The sequence below is a fragment of the Malurus melanocephalus genome, unplaced genomic scaffold (genome assembly GCF_030028575.1).
Source record: "Malurus melanocephalus ecotype Western Australia unplaced genomic scaffold, MMel_1.1 scaffold_91, whole genome shotgun sequence".
NCBI lineage: Eukaryota > Metazoa > Chordata > Aves > Passeriformes > Maluridae > Malurus > Malurus melanocephalus.
Genome location: NW_026623323.1, coordinates 1,606,458 through 1,620,164, shown reverse-complemented (window position 1 = coordinate 1,620,164; position 13,707 = coordinate 1,606,458).

Below are 13,707 nucleotides of genomic sequence, written 5' to 3'. Positions count from 1 at the left end.
GAGTTGGCTGTTATTTCTCTGAGGTGACCTCTTCATGTGAGGGCATGCGAGGCTCAGGAGAAATTTCAGATGTGCATCTTGTCTGTTACTCACTGCAGAGACCCCAAGTCCAACCCTGGTAGATTAAGTGTACAAGTTAAGTCCAAACTGGAGCTCAGAGTATTTGAATCTATTGATAGCTGTCAAATGAACCATTCTCTTGCAACCTCTCTTTCTGAAATCCCTCATGCACATTTAGGCAATKAGTTAGAAATGTGTGTCAGACCAAAAATTTGAGAGAAAATCCACTGATGCAGTCCTCCACTTTTCCAGTGGGACTTAAAAGATTTGGTAAAGTTCATGGTTCTCCTCAACAAGATCTTGCACTATGCCTAGTCTGGAATCACCCTAGGTCTTTTAYATCTTGGTCTGGAGAATCAGAAGGTGGGTGAGACCTACAGGTGCTGGGGTTAACCTTGGAGAACCTTCAACATAATTCCATGTTTTTTTGTCCTACATGTTCTGTTTTGGAGACAGAAGCTATATTTTACCTTGACTTTTTTGAAAAGGAATTGTAAAACTGACCCTGCTCTGGACATCACATCAGCAATGTATTTCAGGCCAAAATTACTTGGAAGCCATCACCATGTTTTGTTTAGGCTGTGATCTGAGGATGTTTGTGGGGAAATGTAGAAAGATTTATTACAGGGTACTGAAAGTGGCCCTCAGATCATTTGTGCGGTATTTCCAATATGAGGAAATATGAGGTGTGTTCTTGCCGTTGTGACCTATGTTCAGGAGAACTCTTTATGGCAAAATAGACAGTAGAGCAGAATAAGCTGCTTTTCGTGTGGAAATATTAAGAACAAGTCATATCAGTGCACAGGGACCTGACTTCTCTTTAGCTTGTAGGACCGTATTCAATTGGTTTTTAGCTGTTTTCAAGGGAAGTCTGGAGTAATTATTTGGGTGAGGAATGAGGAATGCTTTTCAGGACTATGAAATACAAACTAGTTGAATTTGTTTTATTTGAAACTAAAGAAGGCCGACCCAACAGAAAAGGTGAATCTTTCATAAAATCTGGGGCTTGGTAATCTTTACTTCTCCATAGGGATGTTTACATCAACAGGAGCRCTGTTTGGGATCCGATGTCCCTGAGCTGTAGTGGCCATTGGAGCTGCCTTCTCTGAATCCTCATGGCTGAAGGGAGAGGCTGTGGGCAGGCAGAGCTGGCCAGCAGCTCCCCTCTAGGAGGTCTGTTAGGCAAAAGAATTGTTTGAAGCTGTTTTCAGTGTCTCTGGACCAGATGTAAACACATGGTGAACGACTGTGCTTTGAAAATTGCTTTTTTTGCTTTTTTTTGTCCTACACATCTTCAATGTTTACTTTTTTCTTTCCTTTTTTTTACAGCATGTGCAATTTCCTATGAGAATTCAGCCCTTCAAAGCCCTGAAACATGCTTGTGTATATAATTATTTTCTTTAAAAAAAAAAAAAAAAAATCAAGGCGCTTCTCCGACTTCCCCTTTCCCATGATGAGGATTTCCAGCGGTCTGTACCCGGAGCTGTGAGCGCACCTGCCGGGCCGCGGGCACCTTTCAGACGGGCATCCTCCTGCGGAGCGCCGGCCCCGCGCTGCCTGAGGCTCCAGCGCCCTCTCTCGGCCCCGCGGCCGGGGCTGCGTGCGGGAGCGGGGCCCGCCCGTGCGGGGGGAGCCGGCGGCAGCTCCCGCCCGGCCCGGCAGCCTCGGCAGCTCTCCGGAGCAACGCCCACCCTTCCCGGCTTGCGACTCTCCTCATCTGGATGCGAACTACACGCTCTTTCCAGCTGGAGAAGGATCAGGACAGTAATGCCCAAAGGATGATGTTTTGTCTCCCGCTTGTTACACACAGTAGCTCTGACTGAGACGGCTCCGTAYTTTTGGATCTCTAAGTGCTGAGGGATGTGGTATGCCAGAAGGAATAGAAACCTTCTGAAAGTGTAGGTCATGGTTAATTTGCTCTGGACAACAGCGAGAGGCTGCTACTGGGAAGTTGATAGCAGGGTTTCCCTTGCAAACCTTTTGCTTGATAGCTCCTTTTTCCCAGTTACTTCTTCAAAACCAAGTCCTGTCAGCAGACATCTTTCCTTCTTATATGGAGACAATTGATCAACACCCTGAAGCCTCTCAAATCTATATAGAGATAGAACAGTCAGGGGAGAGTCCTCGAGAGCTCTTGGGAGACATCAGATACTGAAAGTGAGCGTATCAGGTCTTGCTGATAAATAACAGCCAATTTAGTGATCTGAATTATCTACTGCAAAACACTCTTCTACCTATCTTGAGGTGGGCTTGCTAAGTTTTTAAGTAGTGTGAAGTTGGTGGTATCAGGTTGATTTCAAAATTTTTTTCCTTGTATTACTATCTTCAAATTTAATTCTCATGTTGAATACCATGATTTRCATGTGAAATCTTTTATGTTCCTGAAGGTTATGAGAAATTGAAATCAAGTCCTGTCATTTCAGAGCAGTATTTTGTGATGAAAAAAGTGTCAAGTCTTTGCTTTCTTAAGCACTGTGTGGAGYATATTAGGCCCAAGCACTGTGGACTTACAAAGCAGAAGTCAGATATTCCCTTTGGATCTTATCATAAAGGTGTCTGTGTTTCTGTAGCTCTGTGCTACGGTTACTATCTATTCAATGTCTTTCCATGAGTTCTGGTCTTTAGGAATTGCAATTGTTTGGCACAGCCCCCTAAGCTGCTCTGAGGATGATTCTCTCACAGCATATTGGGTGCTTACACTTGTACTTGCTGTACTACAAAAAACCTGATTCTGTGAACAGRCCTTTAGCATGGCAGCACACAAAGGTAAATAACTTGCAGGCACAGAAGAAGGCTCGTAAGTGAGTGCTGCGTCAACGAGTAGTTAATATTTTGTACTTTATACTGTGGTTTTTGTTATAGCCGAGATGGAGGTGAACAGTAAACTCAAATCTGCCCCTTTGCTTATTTCTTGTTTTTAATGCAGCACATATACTTCTGGTATAATTTTTCTTGTTGCTATAGATCCTGCCTCCATCCTGCTTTTCCTGTGCTGTTAAATGACTGTGAAACTGGTTTAAGAAGTCACCCAAGAGTTTCTGTAGCATGACCCAGATTCAAAGGTATCCAGACTGCACTGATTCCCCAGTAAGGCCACTTTTACAGTGGGCYTTTGCTCGTGTAAGGGTTTTTTGAGCCTTGCTGAAGCCAGCCCAAGCTCAGCAGCTCTAGGGTGGCCACAAGGTCTAAGATCTCTCACTGGTATTGTTCCTCTTACCTGCTTTCTTTGAGGTCTGAAAGCTAAGGAGAGAGATACTGTGTCCTCAAGACCGAGGGGGATCCATAAACCACACAGAAGCTTTGCTGAATTATTGCAATCAACTTTTGGGCTTAAATTGCTTAAAAGCAAGTAAAACCTGTTTCTTCTGATTGAGAGCTGAAGAGCTGAAGCAAAGGACTGTCTTCCATGGAGCGTGGAGATGCTTATGGTTCCAATGTTTCCATGAACCATGTTTTTACTGGGAAAAAATAATTTCCCAAATGATTCCCAAAGGATTTTGAGAGTGTTTTAGGTTTGTTATTTTTTTTTGTTGTTACACATCCTTCAGTCTCTTGTTCTGTTCACTAGCAGGAGGTGGGGAAAGGTCTGGAGCACAAGTGTGATGAGGAGTGACTGAGGGAGCTGGGGGTGTTTAGCCTGAAGAAAATGAGACTCAGGGGGGAATTTATGACTCCCTACAAGTACCTGGAAGAAGATTGTAGCTGGGGGTGTTTGTGTGTCTCTTSTCCCAAGYAACAAACAATAGGAWAAGAGGAAATGGCCTYGAGTTGCACCAGGAGGGGTTTAGAYTGGATATTAGGAAACATTYCTTCCCAAGAAGCTGGAACAGGCTGCCTAGGGAAGTGGTGGAGTCACCATCCCTGGGGGTATTTAAAAGACATGAAGATATGGTGCTTAGGGACGTGTTTTAGTGGTGGGCTTGGYAGTCATGGAGTAATGGCTGGACTCAGCAGTCTTAAAGTATTTTTCAACCTAAATGATTMTATGATTTTATCTTGGCAGTTTTCATGTTGTTTCTTCACTTCCTACAGAAAACACAGAGGGCCATGAAGTTTTGAATCCTTGACCTTCTGGTCTTCAGAAGATTTCTCTTGGCACCCCAGTGTGTTCTGGGGGCCCTGTGTCTCAGTCATCCAAGGAAGCAGAGGGTGGAGTTGGTGAAGGTGGATTTTTTTGCGCAATTTGCTGCATAGACTGATATATCAAAATACCACCCAGTATAGTTTGTCAGGACTTGGTGTGTCACCTAGTAACAGACTTTGCAATTAGATATCTCTGTTGCTCCTGCACATTGAAAAATCCTGCCAGCCTCAGGAGGATTCTGCTGCTGTTGTCTCACTTGAAAGATCTGCTCTGGCTGATGGGCACTGAGGATTTTGCATTGACTCCAGARTTCCAAAGCCATGGAAATCTGGGACATGTTCTTCCCCAAATACCTGCATTTGGTATCTTTTCCTCTAGCACGCTCTGCGCGCTTTCCCTGAATACCTTTGGTATATTGCTATGCAGTGGGATATTCCTTCSCAGTTGCTTTCTGGTGACCCATCCTTTGGTGGGAGCTCTCCCAAGCTCTAAAGCATAGAYAAATTTAGCTTCACAAACTCCTGTCACTTCAGGTTGAGGGTTGCTAAACATCTGAACCAACAACCTAAATGTTTATATATGTGTCTACATACAGTGAGTCACCTTGGTAAATCATCCCAGTTAATGAATTTTCAATCTGGCTTTAGGTAGCTGTTGTTTTCATAAAACAAATGGCTTTGCTGTACATCTTTCTCCATAAGGGATGGTTTGAGCCAAGTGCTGCTGACAGTTGTGAGAGAGTAGCAGTGCCATTTCAGGCATTTCTGGTCCCTTTGATGTCACGCGCTTTGTKGTAATGCAGCACAGTGGTTGTTAAYGAGAAAGTGGGGTGCACTGTCTCCTGTCATTCCCACACAAGAGCTTCTGGTGCTCGCACGTGTCTTTAATTCTGTGTACGAGCACCCTGCTGAATCAGTGGGCAGCTTCAGTGAGACGCTTTCGAGTGATTTGTTTTATACAGCAGCGAACAAGCAGCCTGGCTCAGAACAGYTTCAAAGAATGACATTTTTAATATTTTGATTGACTCAATCCAAAAAGGGATGAGACTCCAACAGCTTGGGAAGACGCAGTCACTGTGGTAGGTGTTACCCAGTGATTAATGTCTCTTACTTTAAATACAAACCTCTCAGCTCCTTTCATACATTTTTGCTAGCAACAGCAGATTCTGTGCCAGTCTCCTTGGTCTGAGTTTCTTTAGGTGCAGACATTATTGCCAAATTTGGTTTCTTGGCAATTTTGGGCTTAGGAGTTCAGCTCTGACTATGCATTCAGATACCCAAGTATTCTGCCTGGAAGTTGTTGATTCTTTGAGCTGATTTATAGAATGTGTTATTCTTCTTTCCTGCGGCATTTTTACTGTATGGAAAACATTTTGTGCTTATTATCACTTGCCACATGCATTTAATCTATTTTTGGTAATTCTTCAGGGCCCATCACCATGGTATCCTAGCACCAGTGAACATAATGCCAATATCCATTCAATGTGAACCACTGATGCACAATTCCTTCTAATATTAACACAGCTTTGTTATGTTAGTCCTTTTTCATTTTCGAAATACAAGGCATTTGTGCARTTTTAGAAAAGGGTTAAAGATAAGACCATGCATACTGCAGACAGAACCATTTCAAAAGGGCCAATTGGAATAATAAAAGTAGTGGACCAAGTGTGTCCATTGCTGCTAGCTACAMCTCCTTGCTGTCTTGGTGACACCCTTGAGACGTCTTTTTTTTTTATTATTTTATTTTCTTCTGCTTTTTTTTTTTTTTTTAAACAAAAATCTGTGTCTCTATAATGACACAAAGTGGCCAAGTGCTATGGATATCCATTTCTTGTGGCGCTCTCTAAATAATATTTTTCTACATGTAGGACAGTCAAGTCTGTAAAGGGTGTAGCAGCTGCCCATGTAAGGAGAGATAGTGGTGTGATGTACAGGGGCACATGGTCACTAAACCTGATGCACAGCAGTGGATCCAGTTGTGTTGACTGCTCTCAATCACCAGTGTTTCTCAGTGTCCTACTTCAAGCCCAGATGATTGTAGGATAGTAATTCAAGCATTTCTAGCTTTCTCAGAGCTCATACTGTAGGAAAACAAACTGTCGAAGAACTGTGTAGAAGATAACACTCTAAGAGGTTGTGATTCAGCTCTGTCTTGTTCAACATAACACARACTTTTACTAAGGTAATTTTTTCTGTGCAAGACAATAATACATGCTTTTAACGTGCTCAGTATTTTTCTTGTTACTRACATTTACCTCTTGCTAAATCATTATGCAAATGATTCTGAACTAAGTGCTTCACAACTAAAATATAAATGAAAACAAGGCTATGTTTATTCTTTCGGCAAGTGCAAGCTTGGGGTATATTTAAAAGACATCAAAGTGGACTGCGTGGGAAAGGTGTAAACACCTTTAGATCAAAACCAAAGCGGGAACCTTGTGCTGCTGCAAAACTAGTGGGAATGCCTGTCCCTTGTACATGCTGGGCAGGTATGCGGAGAAAAAGCTGTTCTGAGAGCCAAGAAGTACCTCCTGGGGCTAGTGCTGGTGTTGAGTCTCAGCTGGGTTCTGTTCYTAGTGTAGATCTCCTACTCAAAGTGCAAGGAGGGCTTGGTATTTCAAGGCCAAGATCCAAAAAAGTTCCAAATTACTTGCATGCCAATAAAAAATAATTCTAAAGTGGCATCTCTTTTTCCTTCTCAAAGAGCAGCAGATTCCCCTTTGACTTTTGTGGGTTTGTGGAGCATTTTGTCAATGTAAGGAAAGTGGCATTTTATTTACAYGTCTAGCTGTGGTGTGGCAACTTTTAAAAAGTAATGCACGTGTGTTTTCATTATGCCTAGAAAATATTTTTTAGACAGAAGTTTAATCTCTTGACAGAGTATACTACTAAAAGATTCTCTCTAACCATAGGTGTCCAGTCTCTGTTAATTGGTGTGGCCATGGGAAGGGGTTGAGCATCTCTGGGGTGAGCACAGCCCCAATTTGTCTCAGGGCTGGACAAGTCATGATCTGTGTTCCCAGTTACTGCGTATCACTTTCTGATTACCCTGTTCTTGTAGGAGATAAGCTGTTGTGATTGCTAAACAAGCCACTCCAGCTTGTAGTATCTAGGGTGGAATTAGATGGTAACTTGCTGTAAAAATGTGTGTGCTGACTATGCAGGTAGATGCTACTTTTGCCAGCGAAGGCAYTGATTCATTTCCTTAGGTTTAAATTATGCCCTTGTTCTATATATTATTCTCCTCATAAAAGAAAGTCTAGTRTTCCCAGTGTGTGCTGAAACTCTTTGCAGTGTTCCAGTTAACTCCCTGTTCCTGTGAGTGTARCAGTCTAGAGCAGCATGGCTCACCAGAGGCCAGGAAAGACCATTCCTGTGTTGTTGTGGAGCTAGGCAAACCTGAAAAAGCTCTTGGCCAGAGGTAGGATCAGCACTACCTCTCATTTCTGAAGGATGCTTTTCCAAAGTGTTTGTGGATGCTGGAAACTTTGCATTTTCTCAATGCAAACTCTAGCTCTTCTTCTCCCCCTTCACCATTAAAAGGATTTACCTCATGCCTGAACCACATCTTCTCACCTGTGCAAAAAATTCATAACTTCCTACACTCTTCTGTATATTATGGACATTAGAAGGTAGATTATTTCTTTCCTCCAAGCCTCAGACTTTACATATCTGTAACTGTTTTCATGAGTTTCCCCATCTTCATCTTTTAGATTAAATACTCTCATCTTCTTCCTTTTTTTCCTTGATTTAAAGGCCAGAAAACAGTATCAATATTTTTCTTGTTCCCTGTATTTTTTCCAGTCACTTTCATATGGTGTCAGGTGCAGTGCCCAACCCTGGAAATAGGCATGAGGAAGATGGGACCTGGGAATGGGGCTGTGAACACTGGGCATATGACTTCATGAGCAATGGAGCCTKCTAGCTCAGTCTATTCATGTCAGTGCTGTCTGATTCTGCAACACTGTGCTGCAACTGACTCATGGTTTTCGTGGTGGCCCACCCACCTCCAGGTCCTTCTTTGCATAGCTGCTGCCTGGTCAAGTTATTTTCCTCSCTTAGTTGTGAACCTGATTCTTCCTGACTGACAGAAACATTTTTCAACTTTCTGTATTGAATTTTCCCCCACTCCCAGAGCATTTCTGCAAGCAGTCAAAAAAGTTTTGAAGTCCAAACCTGTCGTCCAGGATACTGACAATCTCATCTGTCTTGTTGCCTCCTGGCTTGTGGTGCCTTGAAAGGCCATGGTCTCTTTTCTTCTACCTGTTTGTATTTTTCTATCCTTAATGCAAAACCCAAACAGCAAACTACAGCCTGAACATAGCTTATGGARTGCCAAGCCAAGCAATATTGATCTTGTTGCCCTTTATTTTGGCAAGTAATGGTTGGAAATGAGCAGGACTCAGCAGTTTCCCTTTTAATGCATCCAAAACCCCAAACTTCATGAGCAGCAGKACCTGAACTGTCCAGCACTGGAATGTAAAATCCCAATATCAATACTAAAACACCACAGTAATCTACTGAGTGACAGATCAGTTGTTCTTTCCACTAATACTGAAACTATGTACGGTTTTGATTCAAATAGGCAGTCTAGAAACCAGCTTTCACTTTTCAGACATGTGAAACAGTGACATTTGTTCTGTTCAATCTATTGCATGAAATAAATACAACTTTTTTACAAAAATAATCACGGGCTAGCTTTTTCCTCTTTCCCCTGCTCCTGCCAGGCTTAGGGCAAGTGTGCCATGMATAATTCATGTGAGGAATTCACACTGAACACACAAGGTGGGCTGGAAGGATTCACTTCACCACTCTGTTTCTGCGTCACACTGTACACTACTGACCCACTACTGTGAGCTTCATTGGAGCTTGGTGGTGGATAATTCACTGGGAGCAGCTGTAGTTCCAATAAGCCCTGAGGGCAATTCAGACTCCCAAGCACTCATGACARTATTTTTCCTCAGCTAAATGAGTGTTTTTGTTGGATTTTGTGGCTTTGTATTTTGCTATTTTAGTACCAGAATGAACTGCTTTGCCAGGGCACTTACTACTTGTTGTTACAGGGATATTTTGGTAAGATTTGTGTTGTTTTAAGAGGAGATTTGTATAATTTGGATAATTTTGAGCAGTGGTCCAGTTCCTTGCAAAGACTCAGGGGGGGAGCTCAGAAAACTGAAGTCTAAAGGGTGACTTTGGGAGGTGTGACCTGAGAGTTACACAGCTCGTTTGCTCATTGCTGTTTTACCAATCACGTAGGTCTGCTGGTAACCTCACAGTGTCCTCAAACAGGCATAACAATTTACAGCAGGCTCCCATCAGGTGGAAGAGGGSAGTGAGCTGTGATCTTGGTCTCTCCTTCTGCCATTTGCAAGCTGGCATCTTTCCTGAGTATTGTCTATATTTTATCCTCATGTTCAGACTATACATTCTTCTGTTTTCCATCTTCTCCATTGAGTGTCTACAAATGAACCCTCCTAATAATTTCTTCTGCAACTATATAACTGAAAGTGTAAATGGGAATCTTAAATTTCTTCCTGTTGCTTATTAGTCAGTGTAATGCATTGTATAGTCTCAGAGAGATTACAGTCATATTTCTTGCCACTTTTTTCAAATCTGCTTTTTCAATTATCAAATTCCTTGGAGGAAAGCTTTTCAATTCAGCCATCAGAATAGCCAGAGTTGTTTTATATGCTGTTTCTCTTTTCACTACTCAAGCCTGTATCAAGAAGGACATAGAATAAGATTGTATGAGTGTCTATTCGCAGCCCATCAAGGAACATACCAAAAYGTAGGCTGCCCGATTGCTGGCTCAGCCCAAGTCCAGGGCATGTTCAACTCCATGTATTTTTATCTGGTCATGTTTCAGGCTTTCTTTGTGTGAGAGAGTTTAGATCTAAAATGTTACTTTAAAAGTCTGTATGCGAGAGAAGGAAGGAAAGATCCTAAAATAAGGCCTAAGAGACTGGAGTGCAGCTTGACTGTTATGGTTCAGTCATTCTTTCCAGTCTCAAGGAATACAGATTGATGACTCTGTTATTTATTCTTTTTTTTCTCTTACTGAAGCATTTGATTAAGCCCATAAACTGCATGAGTCTGTAAATATGAGGAGACTTGGCATTTGGTGCCTTCTGTCACACCAGCCTGGTTGTGGTTGCTGGTTTCTGTTTTCCTCTTAATGTTTCTGTTCCTAAATCACCTTTCTGTACAGTCCCTGTGCCAGGATTATTTTGAGGCGATAGCAACCCTTTCCATGTTAGTCCACAGTCTACTCATGATGAGGGATTTCATGACAATACTTCCCTTGCCTTGCAGAACTAAAGTAGTAGAGGAGGGAGGTAGAGATCATAGGTGGATGCCAGGCCTGGCTCTTGGTGGGTTTTACTCCAGAGCTGTGTTAATGATGTGATGTCTAGTGGCTTCTTCAGAGTAGTGTGGTTGTGAGAAGTGATTGTTGCCACCTGAAACTCCATTTAGAAGCACCATGGCGAGGTGTGAGCTTCCTGGCCCAGGACAGGAGCAAGTCTTGACATTGCCAGCCAGGCTGTGCTGAAAGAAATTGAGGGACTCTGGGRTAGTAATGCAGGTCTAGGTTTTGTGGTAGGAACAAGGGAGGAAGCAAAGAACTCAGTGTGTGGGTATGACTTGGAGTTGGAGTTTTGGTTTGGACAAATGCTGTAGTGGAAGTGAACACTGGCTTAGGGGATGCTTTTGGATGGATGGGAATGGGAAAAAAAWATGGATATAGATGGGAGACCTCAGAGTTCAGACACAACAGTTTTGCACCCTTGTTTTATGCTGTTCTGACTCTCTGGTGTTGATATATATAATGTGGAAACAAAAAATGTTTACGTTCAATCCACAGAGAAGACAGGTGTTTCCTCAYGGTAAGGGAAGCCTTCAGATGACACATATTGCAAAGCACACCTTTAAAATAATTCAATTGGACATAATGAAATAAGTTTAGCATGGATGTTTTCCTAGGGAAGTGAGCAGTAGGTGCTGCAATGTGCAGTGTGAATGGCAGGATCCTGCATTACAGGGCCTCRCCATGAGAGGCTCAGAGATGTAATTGTTTGCAGCTGTTGCAGGCATGTTTGCACTGTCCGTGTAAATACTGGGAAGGAGTGCACCAGGCGGCTAGACTCTGGGCTGACCTAGACAGCTTCTGGAAACTCAGGATRTGCCATTCCTAAAAGGCTCTTAATTTTTCCCATCCCATCTGATTGTAAGCATTCTTCCTTCAGCCAAAATGGGACAAAGGGAGTGAAGAGTCCAGTTCAGTTCCTGTTGAAAGCAGTAACCATTCTCATCCAGAGCAAGAGCTGGCTGACAGTGGGTGACAGCATCCTGCTGCATCAAATCAGTCCAGTCCTGGCATATAGAAATCCAGGGCAGTGTCTCCTGTGTCCATGAATTTTCTTTGAAGCTTTGCAATCAGATTCTGTTCTAGTGCTGGTGTAAGGGCTTGCCAATTCAGCAACAATTTCCTTCACACARCCTTAAGACCTGGTTCATGGCACAGATCTGCAACAACAACAAAAAAACCCGAACAGCAAACAGGCTCTTAGGTGAAGCACTCTGTCCCCTCATGGTGAGCATACATAGGTTATAGGAGCAATATCCTTTGACTAATTCAAAGAATATTGTGGCTTATTTGCTATGTAAAGGAACAAATAATGAAAAGGTTTATATTATAAGGAAAATAGTTTGAAATGAGCCTGGGCACAGCAGCATCTATAAAGCTGACGTTCACTCGTGGTAGTAATCGCATCTTAGCCACAAATGGGTGACAGAGGAAAAGTCACAGTCGGTGTAGTTGATTATTTCTAAGRCTCATCACTGGAATTGTTAATTTCTTGCTATTTTTATAAACTGGTCAATTCTAGACTTGTGTGCATAGACAAGATTGATTTGTGYCAGATGAGCTGTCTGAAAGGTTATTCATCTGGAGAGAAACAAATGGATCAGCCCTTGAGACAGGTTGCTGAGGGCCATGAGATCCCTGTGGTCATCTCCACTGATTGCAGTGGATCCTCCTAGATCCCTTGGAGCATTTGCATGCTAAGGTTTTAAATGCCTTCAATCCTGGTGTTATCTTTAGGAGCCTCTTAAAAACTGTTTCTCACTTCTTTCTGCTGTTGGGGTGGGAAGGTCTGGCAGCACCCACACATGCTTTCAGTGCACCCTGGGGATGTTAGCATGTTAGGGAGCCCTGGGGGCATGAGCCAGGGCTGCTGCCTGTGGGTGCTGACTGCTACTGCCTACACTGAACATGTTTCTTCTCAGCCCTGCCTCTTACTCTGAGGACTTGACCTCTAGAAATYGTACTGTATCTCTGCAAGAGTTAAAATCCATGAAAGAAGGTTACACAGAGCTATTGAATAACATTTATTACCTACACTAATACATTATGGCCATAGGGCCCAGCCTGAAAAGAGACCTGGTGCATGTTCACTTTCAAATCTGATTTCTGTTCTTGCTGTACCGTACAACAGGAGCSAGTGATTCTCTATGAACATACCTGCCAGTTAACACCTCTGATATTACTGTCCCACTGTGCTAATGAGGAAGAGAATGTAAGATTTTATACCTCATTTTCACCATGTGCAAGCTTTTATTTTTGCAATAGGAGCTCCATTTGAACAATGTGCTTCTGCGCATGCTGCTGCCCTAATGCTTGGAGATAGCAACTGCTTTGATTCGGGCACAGGCAAATTGGCACTTCTCCTTGCAAGTTCCTCCTCTCCACTTATTGCCAGTCTATGTGGAAATACATTCAGYTGGCTATACTTGAAGTAGAATTTTCAATGAAAAAGTAAATTTGTTTCCCATAGTTAAATTATTCCTTTGCAATATGAAAGATCTTGCTGTTTGCTGTGAGATATAAAATAGGCTTCTTGCTAGCAGTTGGGGATGGAGGGAACCAGGAAATGGTGGTGAGTCTTGCTGCAAGTCAGAAGAACTTGGCAGTACACTCCTAAATAGGGATGGAATTCTTCCCTGCACATTGCTGGGGTAGCCCTTAAACAAATAAATAAGAGGATCAGTCAGACTGAAACTAGTTCTCCACCCTGGTGTGGAATCTGCTGGATTTTGAAACTGCTGGTAAGATGATTTCTGTTAGYCTTTCTTGACTTTCTGGTCACTGGTGGGAGACCTGTATTGGGTGGAAGTTGGGGTGTAGTTATAATCTCGGAGAAGGACAATTGTGCCTGCTTCTCTGRGGGCAGCCAACATGAGAGCATCCRACTCAGGTCACAGAGGAGAACAGGATGGCCAGGGGAAGSCTCTGTGTTGCACCAACCTGGATGTGTGTGGCACAGCCAGACTTTTAAAAAATTTTTTATCCCATATTTGGGTGTCATTTCAGGGATGTTTGCAAGCACAGAACCCWTTTAGAAAAATGTACGCTTTTTGTTCCTTTATCAGAATCACATCATAGATTCCCCCTTTCTAATATAATTTGTCTCTAAAAATAATTTATGTATTGTCAGCCAAAATGCAAGTCATTGCTAGAATATGGATAGACTACTAGAAGAGTATACAGGCATGCTTTTAAAAAGC